Source organism: Parasteatoda tepidariorum, chromosome X1 (assembly GCF_043381705.1).
Source record: "Parasteatoda tepidariorum isolate YZ-2023 chromosome X1, CAS_Ptep_4.0, whole genome shotgun sequence".
NCBI lineage: Eukaryota > Metazoa > Arthropoda > Arachnida > Araneae > Theridiidae > Parasteatoda > Parasteatoda tepidariorum.
The window spans coordinates 10,925,813-10,951,153 of record NC_092214.1 but is presented as its reverse complement, the minus strand read 5'-3'; the positions used below and the strand labels follow the sequence as shown (position 1 = coordinate 10,951,153).

General features: G+C 30.5%; 1 long non-coding RNA gene across 1 annotated transcript; it reads right to left on the bottom strand.

Annotated features, from left to right (window-relative positions):
* Positions 1–1,538: 1,538 nt before the first annotated feature.
* Positions 1,539–23,709, bottom strand: LOC110282268 (uncharacterized). Its single transcript, XR_011638187.1, has 2 exons — positions 23,203–23,709; positions 1,539–1,913 (listed from the first exon to the last, which is right to left on the bottom strand). It is a non-coding gene; the product is annotated as an uncharacterized lncRNA (long non-coding RNA).
* Between the last annotated feature and the right edge of the window lie 1,632 nt (positions 23,710–25,341).

Genomic DNA, 25,341 nt, shown 5'->3' with positions numbered 1-25,341 from the left:
TGGCGCCGTATAGTATCCCCTGATAATTAAGATTTTACATGGAATCTTATTATGCGTCTAACTATTCCGCAAGGGACTGCATATGTCTTGTCATTTCAATTATTCTGACTAACTTTTCAACTGACCTAAAATGAACATCTTTTTTACATGGCTATAATAAGAAATTACATTCTTGTTCTTAGCTACCAGCGATAATAACACAACACCTGATTTTAGTATGTTCATCCTCAACGAAATTTTGTGAGTTTTTCAGAAAACTATTTTTACTGCGTTATTTATTTGAAATTGATTTTATAAAAACCATTAATTTTCAAAAATTTCACTAATATTGAGCCGTTGAAAATTTTCCGAAAAAACACTAACTTTGTCTTTAAAAAAAAGCAAAATCAACTGCTTCGGTGGCACAATTAGTAAAAATGTTTTTAGAAAGAATGAAAAATGCTGCTTTATTTTTAGCGATTCAATACGAATTTTTTTTTTTCACGGCTGGCACTGAACTTTCGTTCTTCACCTTGGAAGATGCCGGAAGTGTTGCTCATTTAACGTTACACTCAGTGGGCCCAGTATTTTAGCATCGCTTACAACTATTTTGTATTTTAAATTATGTTGTTTAACACATACGAGGGCTGTTTATTAAGTAAGGGTCGTTTGAAAATAAAAACCAAGCGAAAGCAAATTTATTTTTTTGATTCTACACGCGTTTCTTTTTTTCTCAAAATAGCTGCCAAGTTTGCTTAAACCCTTATCATGCCTTACAACTAGATTTAGAGTACCCTATTTGCCGCCTGTTTCGATAACCAAGAGAACGCGACCGTTTTTACGGCTTCGTCATCGTTGTATTGGTTGCCGTCAAAATTATATTTGAAACATCGGAAAAGATGAAAATCACTTAGCGCAAGGTCTGGAGCGTATTGAGGGTTGGTCCAAAACTTCCCAGGCAAAAGAGTCCATTAAAGCTCGGAATCTTCCGGTGAATGTATGCAGCAGACTGGTTTTTGCTGACTAAAAACGCATCACTGACTGTACCTCATACGCGGTGGGCGATTTGCTAAACCATCACCTCCTACATCAGCAAGCTTCCACAAGGTTTAGTCTGTGCAGACTATTTAAAAAGTGAACCAGTTGTGCGCTTGAACCCAAATTCTATTTTAAATGTGAGAAATTTATCATATATATGAGAGAGAAATTTATCATATATATTTGAGAATTGTATCTGTAGTTGTAGACAAACCAATCATGTTCATAAATTAAACAAAAAACCACTTTCTTATTTTTTCTAGATTTTCTTTTAAAGGGCTCTTTCGTAAACTGGTTTACATCTATAGTGGTCTGATCAGACTACCCTTAAAAAGCCGTGTGGAGGCTAAACTTAAACATTTTGAAGACACAGAACTGACCGTTACCTACACAGCTGTAACTGAGCACAGTTGTTCCCAAGGAATGCCAGGACACAACGCAAGCGTCACCTATTCGTGTACACAACAAAACACCCCTTACTTAAAAAACAGCTCTTATCATTAGAATGAAGACAAAAGAAGCAACGCGACAGATTTTTATTGTATCACACTCTAAGAAAAGAAAGACATTTTTGACAAACAAATATCTTGAAAATCGATGTATTAAATATTTTTAGTTTAGACAATTGATTGGTTTTTAAATTGGGTAGTTTCTCTTACGTCCTAATCTGGGTATATAATTCGCTCGAAGACTGTAATTTTCTGACTTGCCTTCAGCTCTGTTTAACCTTCTAGGATATTTGATCAAATGCAAGAGCAATGTCTTTAGAATATTTCCATCATAACTTTCTTTTCTCCGGTTACGAGAGCTCTCTTCATTTGAGAAGTTTTCACTTTGGTCACTTTCTAAACCTTTGTTACAGGACAAATCTTTTGCATGAACTTCACTCCAACAAACTAAAAAGGCAAAAAAAAACTTATTTTAATACTTCAAATAACACACATACATCTACAATACAAAACATCATGCGTTTGTAATACAATTGCTGAATGATTATTCTTTTTTGTACTGTATCAATGCATGTACGTATCAAATTTCATTAAAATCGGTCCAGTAGTTCTAGAGATAATCGACCGAGTCTACAAACTCTCTTAATTTCTAAAACTAGTGTATTCTTCTTATTATTATTACCACTAGATTAATTTAATGCTATAAATGAATATTACAGTGGGAAGAAATTAAGTTTTTTTTCTCGTTATTTCGGTTTGTACCTGGTTTTATCCGATCAGGTTTACTTCCCTTATTTAATATTTACAATATTACATTTAATAATATAATATATTTAATATTAGTATATTATTAAATATTTACTTTTCCTAGATTTCCAACTGATATTAATTTTGAGTACTCTAATCAGAAGGAAGGTAGTCAAAATATCAACTGCCGATAAATTCCGTCTGTAGTGGTCTCATAACAATTGTAATATTTAATTTCATCAGACATAGAGCTCAATCAGAAATCACTTTAACTCACTGATTCCTCTCGAAATTTCTATTGACGATACTTTCTATTCGATGGCAATGTGACGATAAATTATGCTGGTAACAATTGGCAAACTATTGCTGCCAAACATAGAGGTATAGTTACAATTTAAGAATTTGAGATTTTGCCTAGTCGAATTGTGGCCAGAACTTACCAGCTGTACGATAATATGACTCTAAATTCTGTTTTTAACAAACAGAAAACGATTAAAGTTCCATTAAGTAGAGATATAAGGACTCTGCCTAATCGGAAAGTGGTCTAAATTTTGATTCCACCGATACAAACATGAGAATATATTAATGAAAACGTATAGTAGCAAAAGATATTTTGTTTCTTTACGTTTCACTATTCCACCTCTTACGCTATTAAAACTTAAGAACAAATCGAAATGACATAATCTTAAATACATCACACATACTGCTGGTATATTAATTGCAAATAATATATTGTAGCAAAACTGATAATATTCATTTTTATGGAAAATCTGTTATAAAAATATATGCAAATTAATATTTTATGTTACGAAGAATGTAAAAATTTGAACACTTAATTCAACTTTATTACTTTTTTCCTTTACCAAATAGATTCACTCCACCGAGTACTCAAAAATTATAACATTACTTTTATTTCTTATACATTTTGTGTACTGTTATATTTGTATGTAGGCGTTCTGCAATATTTATTTAAGCTTTAGAGAATTTTATAAAAAGAATTTTCAAAAACAATGTCAATTCTTTCATCTTATTTTCACTATTTTTTTTATTGCAATGAATTGATTTGTTTCATCCCCTTTATACAAATCAATATGTTATTCGGACACTTTATATAAATGAATGCGCTGATCAGACACTCTATTTAAATCAATGTGCTAATAGGACACTTTATATAAATCAATGTGCTAATCGGACATTATATTTAAATCAATGTGCTAATCGAACACTTCATATAAATCAATGTGCTAATTGGACACTTTATATAAATCAATGTGCTAATCGAGCACTCTATTTAAATCAATGTGCTAATCGGACACTTTATATAAATCAATGTGCTAATCGGACACTTCATATAAATCAATGTGCAATCTTGAACGACTCATATATAGATTATTTTAAAACTCAAAACACTCAATACCAGTACTTGTATTCGGTATTTGATGTGATTTTTATTAATTTTTAAATGAATCAAATCTGCATTTAAACTTGAAATAATAAACCTGTCAGCAAATCATATCGTAGAAACAAATTCCCAAAAAATGCAATTAGTCTGAAAAGTAATTTTTAAAACAACATCACATCTTTTACTCTATAAAGTAGACAATAAGTTTTTTTCTTTCCACTTAAACAGAATTAAATATCTTTTAGAACAAAAGATCAAATGATATTTCCATTAATTAAATTCTGAAAATAGAAAAGTCATTAGTGATGCAGCTTATTTTCTCATTTTATAAATTTTGAAGCTAATTAAAGAAATAATTTAACATATCAGCGAATATTGCAAAAGTAAAAAAAAAACATTATCAATTAAATTTGCAGTAAATATTAATGTGTAAATTAAAAATTAATTTTTTTAGAGTAACGATTTTTTCATAAAACATTAATGTCATGTAAAATATTAATGTAATCTACTGAAGAAATATGCTCGTTGTTAAAATATTTCGGTGATAATAATTAAAAAAAATATACGTGGCTTTGTCTGTAGTACATAGACTTTTCAATTAATTCAAATTAGAGCTCTGATATTGAATAGTAAAAAAAAGTATTTGGAAATTTTATTATAAATCAAAAGTCATAAAACATTAAATCTAATTATCCAAAGATAAGTGATCCCCAAAAATATAAATTTTAAGTCTAAGGCATTAAAAGTTACTGTTTTCTTCAGAAATGGTATATCATTACAATTAATTAATTCAGGTTTTATTTTTGCATCATAAATACACTGATAAAAAATGTATTTTTTTGCTAAATGAGTAATAATAAGAGCTGTAAACCAGAATTTCTGGTACACAGGTACCATATGAAAGGAAAAATTAACAAATTAATTGTTTTAAGTACCATACATTTTGGTTTCATAAACCAGAATTATGTTGTTGTTTTTTTTTAATCAGAAATGTCATTTCCATTCAGTGTCGTAATTTTACCAGAATTTCGTCTCATAAAAAGTTGTAATAAACTCTAAAACATATTTCCCTTGTACATGTAAGAGTTTGCCCAGAACACTTCCCCATTTTTAAAAATATTCAACATTCTTAGAATAGAGCACGTCTTAAGAGATGGATACGATAACATTAACACAGCCTATTCAGAACTCTATTGATATTATTTATATTATATACTCCTGATATTTACTGTTTTTTGCAATATACTTTTTCTATTCAAACAAAATTTATATTAAAATAACTTTTTAATGAATTTTAGCATATCAGATTATCTTAAACAATATAGTAATGGGGAAAACTATCGGTGCTTTTTTGGACTAACATATATTTTACGCGAAAATGACATATTGTTATTGAAATATTTCAAAAAAACATGAAAAATATTTAAAAAATTATTTTGAGGATGAATAAATAAGTTTAAAGTACTTGTTTTAATCAAACGTACATTTGATGAATTTTTGATTTTATTTTTAAATCTTCAAAAATATCTTTTCAAAAAATTAATTTTTCTTCTAATTAAAAAAAATTAATTTTAACTCTAAATTGTATATTTTTAAATCTAATTAAAATTTATTAGCTTATAGATCTTAAAAATTTGAAAATATTTTTTAAAAGCGTATAAGTATTAAAAACATCCTTTCCTTAAACTTATAAACAAGCAAGGAAATCAATTATAAACTTTTCGCACATATACTTGGTTTAATTTATCTAATAACAACTGACACATAATAAATAACTTCTCTAATAACAATTAGATTAATTATTTATTATAATTTGAACTTGGACTGATTATTATTATTTATTATAATTTGAATTTGGTATAATTTATCTAATAACAATCTTTAAAAAAGTACTATAGTAACTGTCAACATTAAGATTTTTCTGGCACATCTATTTGTTTTAGTAAAAACTTAAAAAATGATAAGCAAAGAAAGAGAGAGAATAAATGTTTTCCTGCACCCTAAGGTCAAGAAAACTAAGATGGACACAGCCCCTCTATTGGCTGTAGCGCCACTGAGTTTAGTTTAAGGGTATTCTATGAAGTTTTCGAGTCCCGCAGTGGACTAATCGTTAAGACACGGTTCCCAGAAGATCACCGAAGTCAAACATCACTGGCTGCAGTCAGTGTACGGGTGGGTGACCACTTGGATTAGTCTGCGTAGGGACCGAGGGTGTGCGGTATTGGTCCTGGTTAAACTGTTCTAACGTAAAGTGCTCGATTTCACGTGCAGGTCGTCGGGCTACCGAAGCGGGGGTTCCATCCCCTCGGCAGAGGATCAAAATTGTGATGGCATGTCTCTGGATCATCCTCAGGGATGTTTCCCACACCGTCGCCAAACCCATTGTGCAGCTCTAATGCTACGTAAATGAACTACAGCAACAACAACATGAAGTTTTCGATACTTAAAATAAACGAAACGTGAAGCTTCCTTAATGACTGCCCTTTGAAAAATATTTTTAGAATCTTTGTTTAAAAGGAAGCAAAAAAAGAATGCACATAAGGAGTCGAAAATTAATACTTACGCTAGGAAGAAAAAGTGCTATCGATAATCTTGCGAAATTTATATAAAAAAAGAAAAAATGACATCAAATCAGTAAATACCATCATCCCCCTCATATAGTCGAAACCGCAGTATATTCAACAATTAAACACTTGATGCCTTTTTCCATTGTTATAACTGAGAAATATATTTTAAAAATATAGAATTTTTAAAAAGAAATAATAATTTAATTATAATGGGTTGTTGTTGTAGATTATTTACGTCGCACTAGAACTGCCCAATGGGCAATTGGCGACGGTCTGGGAAACATCCCTGAGGATGATCTGAAGACATACCATCACAATTTTGATCGTCTGTAGAGGGCACCCCCGCTTCAGTAGCCCGATGACCTGCAAGCGAAGTCGAGCACTTTACGGTAGAACATTTTAACGAGGATCCACTTTCCCTTCGTAGACAGATCCAAGTGGTCACCCACCCGCACTTGACTTCGGTGTTCAACCGGGAACCACGTCTTAACGATCAGTCCACTGTGAGACTACGGGAAAAATACTATTTAGAAATGGAAGACGTAATTAAAAGCTACGTCATCTAACTGCAAAAACTTAAGTGATATACCTATCCAAATTTAGTGCTGAAAAACAGTAAAATTGTGTATTATTTAAAGACAATACCGAAGTTCATACACACTTTAAATAATGTAGTTAAATTTAACCAAAAGTAATTAATAAATCTTACACCAAATCAGATGCCTTTCACTGTAGGCACTGATTAGTTATTGTCGTTTTTGAATGCTCCATAAATTTTGGAAATTAAAGGTAAATTGTGTATTTATTTGTGTGATATAACCAAAAATACAAAAGACTTCAACTGCACGTAATAAGCGAGTTTACTTAATTATCAACTTTATTTCTGAAAATATGAGCTTTTTGATCTATGCATCGAAACCTAACTAGGCTTAGCTATCGACCTATTACCAAAGAAAGATTATAGTCGGTTATTTGTCAAGTATTTTCAATCTTCTTGGCAGATCTTTACCTTTTTAGTTGCATAATAAAAATATTTATGCTTTCATAAGAAGATTTACTTAAAATCTGTCAATTACTCAATTGTGTTAAACAATTTTATAGAGCCGTGGTAGCCCAGGGGATAGAGCATTAGCCTCCTTAGGAGGTGAACCGGGTTCGAATCCCAGTGATGGCTGATCGATACGAATTTCGCCCCCGGCTTGCACCGACTACAGTGCTGACGTGAAATAACCTCAGTGATAGACTGATCATGGGTCTGACGCCCCTTGCCGCCAGGCTAACCGTGGGAGATTTTCGTGATTTTCCTCGTCTTGTAACGCAAATGCTGGTTAGTTCCTTCAAAAAGTCCTCTACGAAAGCAAAATATCTCCAAAAACGTGATGATGGAGTCCCTTATTTTCTGGATTGGGTTTAAAATTACAGGGATACGGCGTTGAACATTAGTAGCCATAAGCTCTAAATTGGGTAGCCTGTTCCATGATGGTTATAAAATAAAACTAAAGGATGCAGTGACAAGTATCAACAAAAACTGAAATACAGAAATAATATCCTTAACAGCGAGAAAAATAAAAATGTTTCAGGTAGGTAGGTATTTTATTTACGTCACACTAGATCTGCACAATGGGCTATTGGCGATGATCTGGGAAACACCCCTGAGAATGATTCGAAGACATGCCATCGCAATTTTGATCCTTTGCAGAGGGAATGGCTCCTCTGCTTTGGTAACTCGATGATCTGCGCACGAAGTCGAGCACTTTACGGTAGAACAGTTTAGCGAGAACTTATACCGCACACCCTCGGTCCTTACGCAGGCTGATCAAAGTGGTCACCCACCCGCTTACTGACCGCAGTCAGTAATGCATGACTTCGGTGTTCTACTGGGAACCGTGTCTTTACGATCAATTCACTGAGGGGCAAGAATGTTTCAGAGAAGCTTGATTTTAAACAAGTAAATAAAATTTAATAACTCAGTTATTCATAAAATATAAATGAAAATATAAATGCATAAAATATAAATGAAAATCTCCAATCTGAAGACTTACTGGAGAGAACTTGGAAAAAAATAAAAAGGAACTAAAATTTTCTGTTGCAGAATTAAAGCAATACTCGCGTCGAGTCAATTTTGAAATTTCAAGCATTCCGAAAATAAAGATATTAACCGAATTCTGTCAAAAATCGATGAACTAGCAAGCTATAATGTTTTTGAAAATATTATTCTGTCCTATCGAATTAAATATCGAGCTAAATCTATTACGGCTCAGTTAAAATCCAATCCAATAAAAGTTTAAAGTCATAAAAAAGACGAAAGAAAGAAAAATATGAATGAAACCTCAGTTTTACTGACATACTAGTATACTTTAACGATCACCTGATTACCTAACTAAAGAAAGTATTCTATTTCTCAAGAAAATTAGCTGAATGTGTGAGGGCAAGATTTATTTAAGACTGTTTTTCGAAGGGTCTGTATGAAATGATGCTTTTTTGAGAATAATAATGGTATTTTTATAACTGTTGTGACTTTGCAACTGCTACTCATTACTGTTAGGTGAAGTTTAGAATGGCTTCGATATGGAGAAAAAATACAATTGTGCGAAAGCGTCTCATTTTTTTGATTTTTAAAACCAATGTTGCATGTTCATGAAAATTTGCAAAAACTGAGAATAAAGCAGTGATTTTTGTAATTTTCCTCTAGGTGGAAAATGCCACCAAATTAGCAATTTTTAAAAAGGTTTAAAATGTTTAAGTTATTTGCCTGTTCTAAAGCCTAGATAATTCTTCACGACAAGATTATGTATATAGTTTAAAATCTTGCTTCGAGTGTAAGGCACTCAAGCTAGAGCTTTTTTATTTTCCTTTTACATGTGTTGTCCAGTGTGCGGGTGGGTGACCCCTTGGATCAGTCTGCGTAGGGACCGATGGTGTGCGGTATTGGTCTTCGTTAAACTGTGCTACCGTAAAGTGCTCGACTTCGCGCGCAGGTCGCCGGGCTACCGAAGCGGGGGTGCCATCCCCTCCGCAGAGGATCAAAATTGTGATGGCATGTCTTCGGATCATCCTCCGGGATGTTTCCCAGACCGTCGCCAATAGCCCATTGTGAAGCTCTAGTGCAACGTAAATTAACAGCAACAACAACAATGAAAAAAACTTATATTCAATAGAGAGTTTTAATTCTTAATTTTGTTGTAGACAGGATAATAGATCAGGTGGTGTTATTGTATTTTTACGTGAAAATCTTAATTTCATTGAATTAAACTCTGATTTTACTACTGCTGACTCTATATTATTACACAAAAAATGCCTTAAATTATGTTTGCTCTCTATTTACCGCTCACGTCAGTTTTCTATTTCAGTTCTCTATTTATTCAGTTCTCTATTTAAACTAAATTATGAAAATGGTATTTTAATAGGTATTTGAATAAAAATATTCTCAACGATGATACTAATATACAAGAATATTTAAATGAATTATATCACTGTTGTTTTCAAACTTGTATCAATATACCAACTAAGTCGCTAAACTTTTTTACATGAATCGATCACGTATTTATCAAAATGATACGTGAAATGAATTATATCACTGTTGTTTTCAAACTTGTATCAATATACCAACTAAGTCGCTAAACGTTTTTACATGAATCGATCACGTATTTATCAAAATGATACGTCTCCTTCTAAAATGATTTAAATAATCATTATACCGTCATTAAGTTTTACCATCGTTAATTATGAACAGCTAATAAATTGCAGAAAAACTTAATTTTATTAAAATATTTTTTTTTACTTTTATAAAGTGCTAAAAAATTATTTTCAGCATTCAGAAATAAGTCTTCATAGAATTTGCATAAATTGTTGATACCTGTTACCTACACAATGTCATGAAACAAATTCATGTCACAAAACGAATACTCTTAAAATGAATCATATAGCAATTTTAAATGAAGTATGAAATTATATACTCTTTTCCTATATTAAAGGAATAGCTGAGTATTATGTAAAATATAGAATAATGAAATTTATAATACTGTATTCACAAAAAATGCTCAATATTTTTTTTTCATAATTTCACAAATTTTTCCAAATCATGAATTTCTTCTACATTTAAAAGTTATAAATTGCATTAAAAATATTATTTAATTGAGATTAAAGTATAATATATATATATCAATAATATGTATTCTATATTTCTGTAAAAAAAAATATTCGCCTGCAGTATGGTTATTTTATTTTGTTTGTCACGATACAAAGAAAATTTCGTAACTAAAAAGATCCCTGTGAAGAATTACAATGAAGCAAAAGACGGATTAAAAGTGAATCTATCACTGAGAACAACAAGTTATATCTTTGAACTAAAGTAATAGAATATTAGGTTTCAATGCAATACAAAACATGCTTTTCACAACTCATAACATAGTAATCGATTATTTGTACCTTTACCGAGTGATCTTACAATTAGAAGTAATTATAAATACAAGTAACAATTATTTAAAATTATAAACCATCATGTAATAATAGTTTCCAAGTTTAAGTATTTATAATTGTAAAGAAATATTCTTTACGAATAAAGTTAAATACAGTTTCAAGTAATCAGATTTGTATTGACCGACAGTTCACAAAAAGTCTAACAACAAATAATTTATATTTAAATCACAGTAAATATTTTAAATCAAATTTATAATTCCAGAAATATGCATAATTTGTAGCCAAAGTTTTATATAAATACCTAAAACAAATATTTTTCCTACAAAAAAGCCAATTTCGGACATTAATGATGATAACTAAACCAATGTAACACCAAAAAAAATTTTTTTTTGCGTAATGTCTATACGTTTACAAATAAAAATAAGAGTGTAAAGTTTTAAAAAAAACGTTTACTTGATAATATACTTAATAAATGACAATAATAGATATTATTCTACTGGGTGATAAATTGCTAGAAAAAGCAATAGTTTTGTTGAGTGTCCGAAAAGTAATGTACAAAATAAAACGCTATTATTTTAACAAAAAACAGATTATAGTAAGTACTATAAACTTATTTATCCATACTTAAAATAGTTTTTCAGGTATTTCGTATATGAGCAATTCTACAAGTAAACGCCAATTAGGCGGCCAAAAAAAAAAAAAAAAAAATTTTGGGGGGCACACTATTTCTACATGAATTTTCTTCTTTTTTACACCCTAAAAAGGCAAGAAAAAATCGTGAACATGGAATTTTTTCTTTGTGACATACTTTAAATGTGACATACTCTTTCTGACATACTCAGATAAATCTGAGCCATTTATTCAGATAAAACGATTTTTACATAAATATAATATTATTATAATGTTTTTCTAAAATGTATTTATAGAGATTTCATAGTATAAGATTATATTTTAGTATAAAAATTGGCGTTTATTTGTAGAATTGCTCATATCGTCGCTTTGAAACTAAACCGTGGTAACTCAAAAAAGCAAGTTTTTCAGGAGAGCAATTTCTAACTTTCCGCGCTAATGCTGATCGCGCCAATGCGATAACGATTTATCTGCTCTCTAAATTAATTTTATGGAACTATGAAGATAACACTTTGTTTCTCTAAAATGATGATTTTTTTTTACACAAAACCCAAATATCTCATTTTTCGATTTACTACGGTTAGTTTCAAAGCGACGATTTGAGCAATTCTACAAATAAACGCAAATTAGGCGGCCAAACAGAAAATAAATGTTTTTTTTTGGGGGAGGCATGCTATCTCTACATGAATTTTCTTCTTTTTTGCACCCTGAAAAAGCAAGAAAAATATTAAACCTGAAATTTTTCTTTGTGACATACTTTAAATGACAAAATACCAATTTTAAATTTTTCCCGATTTTTTCAATTTAGGAACTTTGATTAAATTTTTTTATTTTTGTTTCTTATACTAAAATATAATCTTATAGTACGAAATCTCTGTAAATACATGTTAGAGAGACATTATAATAATATTATATTTATGTAAAAATCGTTTTATCTGAATAAATGGCTCAGATTTATCTGAGTATGTCAGAAAGAGTATGTCACATTTAAAGTATGTCACAAAGAAAAAATTCCATGTTCACGATTTTTTCTTGCCTTTTTAGGGTGTAAAGAAGAAGAAAATTCATGTAGAAATAGTGTGCCCCCCAAAAAAAAATTTATTTTTTTTGGCCGCCTAATTGGCGTTTATTTGTGGAATTGCTCATATTTTTATGAAATAATTCTACAGTAAAATGCCATTTTTTTTACACAGGAATCGTAGAACTGCTGGCAAAAATGGAACGTATTAAATTTTAAAATGTTGTGGATTAACTCAGTATTCTTAAAAGTTCATCTTCTTAATAATATTTTGTACATTATTATTAGCTGTCATAAAATGACAAGAGAATATCTTTCCTGGAAACATTTAATTATAATAAGTTGAAAACTTGTACATTTTGGAAAGCGTCTGAATCTATACAAATTTAATCTGTGAAAAAATTTTGCTTGAAACTTAGAAAAATGCGATGAATGAAGCCAACCGAAATTAAAATTTTTGATGGTTTTCCATTGATGAGCTAACATAATCTTGATGGTAACAATCAATAATTCCATCATAAACCATTACATTTTTTGATGGTAAACAACTTAAGTAACCATCACCCCAACGTAGGAATTCGGACTGATTTATGATGGTTTAACACGAGAGCAGCAACTTGTTTTGATGATTTGTTCATGTTGAACCATGAGAAATTTCCCTCACAGTTTCTTAGAAATCAAAAGTTCAAATGATCATGAACCATCTCAATGTAGGAATTCATACAGATTTATGGTGGCCCAACATTAAAAAAAATTGTTTTTATGGTATATTCCTGCTGAACCAACAATAATTATTATTAAACCATCATGAAATGCATTGTTGTACCATTATGAACCATCGTGAATTTCCATATTATCTTATAAATCCATTGGAACGATTATGAATAACCATCCCAATGTAGGAATTCGAACTGATTTATGATGGTCCGAAATAAAAATAAAATCAATTAACTTTGATGGTATATTCTTGAGAACCAACAAGAATTCCTATTAAACCATAATGGAAATGCATAGTTGGAACCATCACGAACCATCGTGGATTGTTGGTCGGTGAGAATCAAACTTCTCTCGATGATTAACCATCATAGTATTAAAGTAGCATTTTTCTTCATGGAATGATGGAAGTTTGTTGATGTTTCAAAAACCATGAACACATAATGGAAAACATTGAATGATGGTGACCTTGAAATGATATTGGACCATCATGAATCGCATTGAAACCATCAAAATTGTTTGATGGGACCATCAAGAATTTTGACTTGGGAAATGCAATAAACGAAGAAAAAATGCAATAAACGATTCCTGTAAAGGAGCACTATTTTATTTGCATCTGTTCATACCCATTAATAACTTTAAGCAATTGTTTTGTCAACTTAAAATATTAGCTGGGCAATTCAGTTTTAGCTGGGGGTTTTTTTGTCAATTTTTTAAAAATATTGGGATTATTCTATTTTTCTCTGCCAGTTACCTAGTCGTGTAACGAATTTTCGAACAAAAGTTAGTTTGATCATTCTTCATCAAACTCAACTGGACACTAAGAATGAAATGTGTCTTTGAGTACCTTTTTTAAACTTTTCCTACCTGTCGTGTTCAATTTTTTAAGCTATGGTACCCTCTCTCTACATAGCACAAATGTCACGAGCAGCTTTTGCCGCCTTAAAACCTTGATCTAGAGCAGGGGTGTCAAACTCTCGGCCCGCGGGACGCATGCGGCCCGAGATGAACATTTTTGTGGCCCAGTCAATATATCTGAAGCAAAGTAAAAATAATTTGGAAATGTGAATTAGAAACGAAACCAGCATATGAAATTATAATATACTTTGTTTATAACCCATAAGGATTATTTTAAATTGTACACGCGAAAATGTAAAATTCTAATTGGCTGAAATAGAGTCCGTTTCACATTAACCTATCAATTAGATAGTACATATTCAGGTTTATCCTACTACAGCGAGGTAAGTTGGTTATCTTGCCCCAAGGTTCTCAAACAATTCTAGGATTCGAAGGAAGAAATATGTAAGTTTTTACATACTAGTGCGATGCAAATAAAGTACCTACCTACCAACCAAAAATGAAGTAAAAAATATGCATATTAAGGAGGCGTAAAAATGTTTTAATGATAGTTAAAATGTTGTCAAAACCGGACAAATCCTTAACGCGGAAGTTGAGATTAAAATTATCAGAAACCTGTTGGTTCGTCCTTAAAAATTGAGAGGTGATGAAAAGCAATAACTATAAAAACTTTCAAGTTACATCTGGCTATTAAAATAAAATTGCTGTTTTTAATCCTGATTTGTCAGATTTTTTTTGTTTCTGACTTTTTTTTCGCTTAAATATGAATTAATGACATTATGCATGCATTTTTTTTAAATTTTTGAATCGGATTCTAAAGTTATACGGCGCTCTCTATATTGTAACAAAAGAATGGTCTGAAGAGGCCCATTCCATCTTGCAAAATAACGACACTTGCATGATAGAGACATTTCTAGTAAACATAATTTTGGTATCAAAATATGCGATATTCACACCATTCATTTGGTAGTTTTTCCTTTCGTTATGGGAACCGGAAATTCTGGTTCTAAGCATTCTAATTTTTATAGCCACTCATTTAGTAAAAATGCAAAATTAAAAATATTTCCAAAATGTTCATCAGAAGTCTATTCTGCGTTTATTTGATAGTTTTGTCCATTTCTTGTCTATGCCTTTTACCAAACAGAAAACTATTAATTTGTTTACACTTCTGTGGTGTATTTAAATGGTTGAAAAGACTTAGAAGTCCCGCAGTGGACTGATCGTTGAGTTACGATTCCCAGCAGATCACCGAAGTCGAGCATCACAGACAGCGGTCAGTGTGCGAGTGGGTGACCACTTGGATCGGTATACGAAGGGACCAAGGGTGTGAGGTATGGGTCCTCTCTAAACTGTTCTTTCATAAAGTGCTCGACTTCGCACGCAGGTCGTCGAGCTTCCGAAGCGGGGGTGTCATCCCCTCCGCAGAGGATCAAAATTGTGATGGCATGTCTTTGGATCATCCTCAAGGATGTTTCTCAGACAGTCGCCAATAGCCTATTGTGTAGCTCTGGTGTGACAAAAATAAAGTACCTACCTACCTTTCGTCATGGTAACCGGAAATTCTGGTTTTAAACATTATAGTTTTCATTACCCCTCACTTAGTAAAAATGAAAAATTGAAAAATAAATTCAACCAAATAAATGACGCCATACTATAAAGATAACATTTCCTAAATATTCGTCAGAAGTCTATTCACCGTTAATTTGATAGTTTTATTCATTTCTTGTCTATGCCTTTTACAAAATAGAATACAATTAATTTGTTCACACTTCTGTGGTTTATTTAAATGGTTGATTAGACTTAGATGATAGTTAATTATTGCTTTTCTTAACACATTTCTCATTTATAACATGGTTTATGGCTTCAAATGTTTAATTAAAGATACTATGATGTGAATTTCATGAGGTGAATTTTATCAATCTTTTGAGAGTAGTGGGTTTTATTCTCATACGTATGTGGATTTCTTTACAAATACAAATAGCTTCAATAAAACCTTTAAAAAACAGATAGCTTAAGTTTACGAAGGACAGCAAGAATATATATCCTGTGTCATAGTGGGATTCTTTTGCATCTATGCTTTAGAGAGTAGTTACCAGAACAACAATACCACACGAAGCATTTATTCTAAGTAAAACAACGATAAATTTCTCCGATTCGGCGGAGTATTGTTCTTCCACCAAACAATCTGAATTGTAGAGGTAACGGGTTCAATATCGTTGTGCCATCTTTCTGATTTTTGTTCTATCTGTTCTTTAATTTGACTTTGCTTTAAGCATACAAGTCTGCATATGTATAGGATTTAGTCTGTTTAGGGTTTAGCGAAAAGGTGAGACTATTCGCCAGGGAAGCCCATGTAAAGCAAGTCATTAAAAATAATATCCCAAAAATTTATTTATTGTTGCAGATGTATGCAAGCTTGTGTGCTCAATTCAAAGAACAATTTATTATAAGCCTTTGTAAAGTTAAAGAGTAGCAGATAGCAGAAGTTAGAGATGCAAAAATACATCTATTTTAACGTTGAGATAACGTGTTCAAATATCGTAGTATCCCTGGATATATCTTTGTGATATCCTTTTCTACCTTGTGCTACTTATTCTTTGGGCCAGCCCAGGGTTTAAGCTGAGTCTAAAAATTCATTAGCAAAAAAGCTAAAATCTGAAAAAAAGTTTTAGCAAAATGCTAAAATGCCATTAGGCTTATAAAATTACTTTATATCAAACAAGTACTGTAAGTTATCTGACAAAGAATAGCTTAATGTACAAGAATATCAAAAAGAATACCTATAACAAAAATCATTGTGCNTTATGACAGATTTGAATTTCTGGTTATTAAAGTATGGGGATTAGGACCGATAAGGCACACCCTCGGTCCCATCGCGGGATGATCAAAGTAGTCACCCACAGCACACTAACAACAGCCAGGGATGCTTGACTTCGGTGATCTGCTGGGAACCGCTGGGTGTCGTAACTAGCCTTGTCTAGGTATTTGTATGTTTACAAATACGTATTTTTATAGCTTTAAAAATTGGTAGTTGTTAGATTATAGCTTAAATAGTTTAATAAATAAAATAGAGGTTAGTAAAGTAATAATTTTTGCATCATCTCAAATTATGCAAGTACAGTTAAAATTACAAAATTGTTTTTCAAAATCACTAAATTTTATTTCTTTCACTACCAAACAGCATGATGATAAAACCATTTTTTATTGTTAATTTCAGCACAAGTCATTACCAAAGGTTAAAAATTACCGTACTTGTTGGTGCTCCCGAACATCCAGAAAACACGGTAAAATTTAATATATTCTGGTAGTTTTGGTCGTATTTTTTCTTTTAGTGCTGATTATAGATCTAATTAACAAGTGCTGTTAAAATATAAGTGTTGTTAAAGTTACAAACTCTTTTGGCAAAATCACGAAATTTTACTTCCTTTACTACCGAATATCATGATGCTAAAACCATATTTTATTGTTAATTTTACCAAAAGTCATTATCGTGCTTTTTGGTGCTCCCGTAGAGCCAGATAACGCGGTAAAATTTTATATATTTTGGTAGTTTCGACCATATTTTTTCTCTCAGTACAGATAATAGAGCTGAAAAAAACTTATAAGATTTTTAAAGTATTACGTAAATAAATATAGTACTTGTTAGATATAATGGGTAAAGGTCATTAAGTCAAGGAGTGCAATTGTTTTTGTTTTCCATTGGCGCCATCTATGGCCACGAATTCGACTTCTGCCGCACCCATATGTCACACCCGTTTATAGGACGGAGCCATTCATACATCCATTCATTCATCCACAGACCTTAATTTTGACCTGAACCAGAGAACAATCAATCTCCAATTCAGTACTCCAGAAGTATAACTTGTTATGGGAACATAGAGAACTTTGTGATACAAGAGATTTAACGTGCATAAGTCGCCATTTACTACACAGGGAGTTTTCAGTTAACTGGATTCGAATTCCGTTCTCACGAACTGGAGTCCAGCGCCCTGCCAACCAGGCTATCCCGGCCGACTGAAATAAGTTATTCCTGTTGTATTAATAGATTGCAGAATAGAAATTCTATTATAATAATATTGATTCTTAAAGAATTTAGGGCAGACGACTTATAATGCATCTGCTATAAATATGGTTCTGTGCAATGTTTTGCAACATTTAATATTTCATTAAAATATGAGATTTTAAGTAATAAAAAATGATTCAAACAAAGCATAACTTAATAAGAGAACTAAAAATGTTACGATAAAAAAAGCATAGAATATTCTTGGCTTTGGTGATTTTTTTATGAATTAAGATAAATATATGACAATAAATAATTTTCAAATATGACACCTATATTTAAACTTTTCTTTATGTGATATTAATAAATCGGGCATTTTGTTAGTAATATGTTTATAAAGTTAAGAATAAATGATTAAAAACCATAATAATTCTGTAAAAAGAAAATCAGGCAAATTCAGAATATTATTTTATTAAAATATGCTTTAAAGAATATTAAAAAACAATTGTTTTTTTAGATAAATATGTAAGTAAATAGATTTCACTAATTGTCTTAGAGAAGGCAACTGGAGTTAATCGAAATTCAGTGAAACAAAATCTATGGATGTTGAGTAATTTAACAGTCGACCGATTTCTAAATTTACGTGCAGTTAGGCGTATTTTATCAACATTTGATAAGACTCACCAACAAATCCATCATTTGTTCCTGAAAATTAGCATTATTTATAAAATTGTTTTATTAATAATAAAACTCTTGTTTTGACATTATTCTGAGTTTTGATAAGGATTTCTGTAAATTGACGTAGTAAAAAAATTACACTAAATGGGATTTAAATTCCAAAAAGTCTGACCAAAATGTATAATAAATCACAGCATTTAAGCACAAAAATTGTATATATAATAAAATTTTTATGGTTAAATAAATACTGTTGTGGTTTATTGAGCATTTAATTTAGCATTATTACTAAGCGTTAAATTTATTTTGTGAAATTTACTTCATTACCTCGTAATCTTTATAAAAAACGTGTTTATACAATATTTAGAGTTCAAAATTAGAGCAGAGATTAATTTTTATTCTAAAATTTTACCCTTTCCAAAAGAAAATTTTTTTTTTTTTGCATTCTTAAAAATTACGTAAAAATATTGTATAATTTTTCGATTATTATTAAATAAAATTATAAAATATAATCTACTAAAATCTATTTTTTGCATGGAATTATCTTTCGATAAACGAATTTTGTAACTGTGTGAGTGCAAAAAATGTTCAATTCATTTAAAAAGTAGGCGAAAAGTAAAATTCCATGGTTTAGACCGCTCTCCTGACCACACTGTAGGGACGATATTCGCCAGAATGCTACTACCCCCGATATTTTGGGGGTCAGAAATCCGTCGAAAAGAAGGTATGTTTATTCGGAGAAAGTACGTTTTTGAGTCTGATTTCGTCACCCTCTCGAGCCATTATGACTGCGTGTTAATAAGGGTGATCTGTTTTATTTTATTTTTTTGGTGCACTATACATCTGTGAATTTATTCATAGTAATGTAAACCCACAATATGATTTTCAATATCTTATAACTGTTAAAATAACAATGATAAAAATTTTTCGGTGGATATTTTCATATCAGTATTAAGTCTGCTCTAGTTCATAAATGTAGAATTTTAAAAAGTTTATTTTTAAAAAGTTTATTTTTTAAAAGTATAATTTTTAGTATAAAATGGCATCTAGCATAACAATAAGTTATTTACTAAACATTATTTAATTTACGTATGCAATTATTTATGCATTTTTCCTCACTGCTTATTTTGAGCTTGCTGCCAGATAACCATAATATCCGGCTACTGTCCAATACAATAGTCTCAACTATTGAGACCATATTTCTCAGATGGCTGCTACATTTCTATATTTTTGGAATCAGTCGAAAAAAGGTATGTTTATTCAGAGAAAGTGCGCTTTTGTGTCTGATTTTTTAATTTAAAATATCATTGGAACTAAATAATTAGAATATTTGAAGTCACCCCCCCCAAACCTATTAGATTGAAACTTAAAAGGTGAAAATCCAATCATGAGATTAAGAGTTCTTTGGGGTGATACGTGTCACAGTGGACTGACCGTAAAGACACGGTTCCCCGTGCATCACTGGCTGCTGTCAGTAAGTGGGTGGATGACCACTTTGATCAGCCTGCTTACCGAGGGTGCACGGTTTCGGTCCTCGTTAAACTGTTCCACCGTAAAGTGCTCGACTTCGCGAGCAGGTCGTCTGGCTACCAAAGTAGAGAAGCCATCCCCTCTGCAGAGGATCAAAATTGCGATGGCATGTCTTCGGATCATCCTCAGGGATGTTTCTCCGACCATCGCCAATAGCCCATTGTGCAGCTCTTGTGTGACGTAAATAATGTAACCTACCTTAGGGTGATCCATTTATTTTTGTACACACTGTACATTTACCCTTCGATGGTGTGCTAGTTCAGCGCACTTGCACGGAGTTTCCCAGGTGGGCCATATTTTGAAGAAAGACATATCACAAATTCTTCAATGGATAATAAACAGTAACGACAGAAAGCGAATATCCTTAGTGCCCAACGAAATGTCATTTTCACTAACAGCCTCCAATGCATTATGATAAAGTGATGAATTAAACATGAGCCTTTTAGAATGACCTTTTTCAGTGCTTTGAACACGATTTCTACATTTCTTCTCAAATCTATTTATACATGAGAGATGTATAATAAAATTTCTATTATCTGGATTTGAAAATATTATACACGGTTTACTGTTTCAATTGCATCGTTTCCATGCACACCTATCTCTCGACCAACCTCCTTTTCTTTAGCTTAGACCAACCTCTCGAACTATTATGTTTGAGTCCTGGTACATGAAAATCTGATCATTAGGGATCAAAAGTTATTCAGGGTGGTTTGTGCACTGTACAGTACAACAAAAAAAGATATCACCCTGGATACCCTTCGTTCTTACGACCGGGTTTTCACGTGTCAATCTTAATGGTTTCTGGGGAGACTTCAAATATGCTAATTAATTAGTGCTAACTATTATCAGACGCAAAAACGCATTTTCTCTGAATAAACTTATTTTTTTACGTATTTGAAGTACGTATTTTTCACGTATAGGAAAATCTGGTGAAAAGAATTACTATAAAGTTAATTTTATTGAGATAAAAAAGTATATCTAGGGCACCTAACATTATTAGAATTAGCAGCTGTTATCGTTATTGTTCTACCTTTTAAAAAGCACCTTTTAAATATACCTTTTAAACTATCCAAAGTGCAAATACTTAAATATCATAAAACAACTAATTAAGATCTTTCTATTTAGCGGATTTGGCAACATAAGATAGAAACATTTGCATTATATTTTGCTCCAATTAAATAGATTTTTCAGATGCCCATAAATTAAATACGAACTTTCAAAAATGAATGTCACTTAAAACTTCCTTGCGGTAGTGTACAAATATTTATTTAACTATTTTTAATGCAAAAAGTCCTAAGAAAAACTTTGAAAAGCATTGCTTTGCAACGAATATTTGAATTTAAAACAATATCGTATATATAAAAGAAAGAAAGAAAAATGAATGCCACTTAAAAATTCCTGGCGGTAGTGAACAAATATTTATTTTTCTATTTTGTAAGCAGAAAGTCCTCAAAAAAGCATTGAAAAGAATTGCTTTACAACGAATATTTGAATTTAAAAAAATATCATATACATAAAATAAAGGAACAAAATGGCTTTTAATGCCAAGTATGGTCAATTTCACCAATTTTAAAAAACATTCTTTTCAATAATACTTAGTATTATTTTTATTAGGTCAGACAGTATAATAACTATTTTTTAAATAAATATTTCATAGCGCTTGCAAATTGTAACACTTTAAGATCTTCTGGGTTTAAAATAGAATAGTAAAAATGTTTCGATTATTAATGTTGATTCAATGATGCTTTCTGATATTAAACGCCAATTCAATTTTTTGATGGAAATATACAAATTTCATGAGAAATATCCTCAATTTTTTTTATTTTTAAAAAAAGAAGCGCTTTAATTATTTTATTTTTTGAAAGAAATATTGTTTAATGTTTTTATAAATGCTTAAATGGTTTACATTTGTTCCATTCTTCCTCTATAATTCCTCTGATGATTTCTAAAATCTAGTATACATTAGTAAAAAAATTAGTTAGATTTAAATAAGTATTTTTACAATTTCATTTTAAAACACACTTTTCTTTTGGACATATAAGTTAAAATTTAACTATTGATAGAAATACTATTTAATTATTGAAGGAATTAGTTTAGCTATCGATAGAATTTAAAATAAAATAAATTATGTCCAGTTAATATCTAAAAAAGAAATTTCTTTAAGAGTAATAATGCCTTTTTAGTACCGTTTTTCTAAGTAAATATCGACAGTTTTAATTTTTACATCGCCAAAAATAATGTTCGGTAAATTTGCTGTATTTTTACAATTATTCAAACTGATTATTTTTCTTTAAATAATATTTTTTTTGAAACTTTTAATCAAGAAGTTCTGAAAGAACCCACCATTCAAGCATAACAAGAATAACAAAAAGAAATTCCCTTTGTTATAATAATACCTTTTAAATTTTCTGTAGTTTTACAATTATTCAAACTAATTATTTTAATCTAAATAATATTTTTTTTGTAACTTTTAATCCAGAAGTTCTGAGAGAACTCATCATTCGAGCATAACAAAAGAAAGAAAAAGAAATTTCTTTAAGTGTAATAATACCTTTTTTTAGAACCGTTTTACTAAATAAATATAGTCAGTTTCAATTTTTACATCGCCAAAAATAATATTCAGTAAATTCGCTGTATTTTTACAATTATTCAAACTAATTATTTTAATCTAAATAATAATTTTTTTGTATAACTTTTAATCAAGAAGTTCTGAGAAAACTCATCATTCGAGCATAACAAAAGAAAGAAAAAGAAATTTCTTTAAGCGTAATAATACCTTTTTTTAGAACCGTTTTACTAAATAAATATAGTCAGTTTCAATTTTTACATCGCCAAAAATAATATTCAGTAAATTTGCTGTATTTTTACAATTATTCAAACTAATTATTTTAATCTAAATAATAATTTTTTTTGTAACTTTTAATCCAGAAGTTCTGAGAGAACTCATCATTCGAGCATAACAAAAGAAAGAAAAAGAAATTTCTTTAAGCGTAATAATACCTTTTTTTAGAACCGTTTTACTAAATAAATATAGTCAGTTTCAATTTTTACATCGTCAAAAATAATATTCAGTAAATTTGCTGTATTTTTACAATTATTCGAACTAATTATTTTAATCTAAATAATAATTTTAATTGCAACTTTTAATGAAGAATTTCTAAAAAAACAAAACTCACCATTGGAGCATAGCAAAAGTAAACTTGTATAAGCTATTACCATCATTGTGTAAAGTAAGTGAGCAACTGGAAGGAGATGGTCTCTCTCCAATCCGGGAGATGCGCCGGAGCCCGATTTAAGGAGAGCTTTTCTTTTCCAAATCAGCGGTAAAAATGAAATTTTAAAACTCTTGAACCGGAAACTGGAATACCTTTTCAGATGTCACTGGAATAAGAAGTGGCGACACTTTAGGGCATGAGAGGCGATTTATATGTCTTGTTAGGTCACGTGACTTTTCTTTCTCTCCACCTCCCCTCGTAAAAACACTCCTCACATTCTCATTTGAGGGGGGAATGATGAAAATTGAAATTAATATATACCAAGGGGGTTGTAAGCCTAGTCGACAACAAAAGTGCCTAGCAATTGGCTTTGGGCGGAACGAATGGAGACGAATTTCCTTGACAATTTTTTTTTTCTTTCTACTCAACCTACCAATCATTCTTATGCCGAGATTACTCGTAATTCACTTAAATAAGACATTAATAGAACATCTTTCTTGATTTATACAACTTTTATTTTTTATCAACCCACTACACAATAAAATATTTACAAGCCAAGAAAAAAATGTTTTTGTCGCAAATAAAAAATATACAAATGAATAAATTAAAAAAGTTACACCTACGTGTAAATTGTCTTATTTATTATTAACTCCTAATTTCAAAACCCACATAGTTTTTTTCAGTTTTTCCAAGAAATATTCCAAGTTTTAAACTCTTACTTTAGCCATTTATTCAAATAAATATACATATTTCCTTACATTATTTAGAATAAAAGTGAAACTTTATCTTAATTCCTTCCTTAATTTAATATATTTTTAAAAGCGATTACTTCCTAACACACTCCAGGTATTTTTTTTTCTTTAGTTAGTTCGTATAAAATTCCAGGTGCAGTGTTAGTCCATTGCGTAGAATCACTTTTTTATGACTATATCTCTGATGTAGTTGCCCATATGATTCGACTAACATAACATACATAGATCAAAATTTTGCTCTGAATTTTCGTTTTTGGACAACGTCCTAAAAAAACTTTTTTAACTGTTTTTACGACCACTGCTTGATGAAGCGAAAGCAGTAAACATAAATAATACATTGAAGTACCACAGTTTTCGTTTCCATTACTATGCAAGTTCAGTAATTAAAACCCGAAATATAATAAATCTCATACTGTGAAATTTTTATCATTACCCAAGTTAAATATTTTAAGAGAATTTAAAGTTTAATATTCATGAAATATTGAAATATTCGAAATGTTCATATACAATAAAAATGGTCTTACGATAACACGAAATAAATAGAAGATTATAATAGTATTTTATCGTAATCAAGTTAATAATAGGTAGGAAATGAGACTTTGAATCCCCCACTACTATATAAAAAGTCGAGGGAGAATTTCAATCGAATGTATAAAATTCAGTTTCAGAAAACACGTGACATTCGTGTCATAAATCTGTCATTGTATTAAAATTTTTTCATCGAGAATTATCGTATGATCTTTATGGATTTATTCAATCGAATTTATGAAAAGAAATTTTCGCTAAATATGTTAAATATCTTGATATATTGAACTGTCCCATTAAAAATTAATTTTTCATAATTTAAAATTGTTTTATTGAATTTTATGGATGGTGTTTTGTACAGCGCTCTTGACGGTTTCTGTTATTGGTATATTTCGAAGCTCACAACGTGTTTCTCTTGAGTAATATTTCTTACCTCATTTATTATTTGTTTTTAAAGATCTGGCATTTCAAGACGGAAGAAAAAAAGAATCTAAATAATTTGTCATCGAGTATACAATAATGCTTTAAAAGAACTCCCAAATTTGCATCGAAAATACAAAAACCTACACACTTAACGGGGAAGAAAACATATATTTTATAAATTAGTAATGTTGCCTAAACCCAAGTCTTTAAATCTCTTTTTTTTTTCTCCATCAATTCGTATTTTTTCATCTTGAATCGAATTATAATATTCCCATTCAGTTTAAATTTGGTGGTTGGTTTGAAATAAGATGTTGCTTAAATTCACACTGGCTCTTGAATATTGGTAAATACTTTATAATTTCTTTTTGGTTAAAAAAAAAATTTTTTTTTGGGGGGGGGG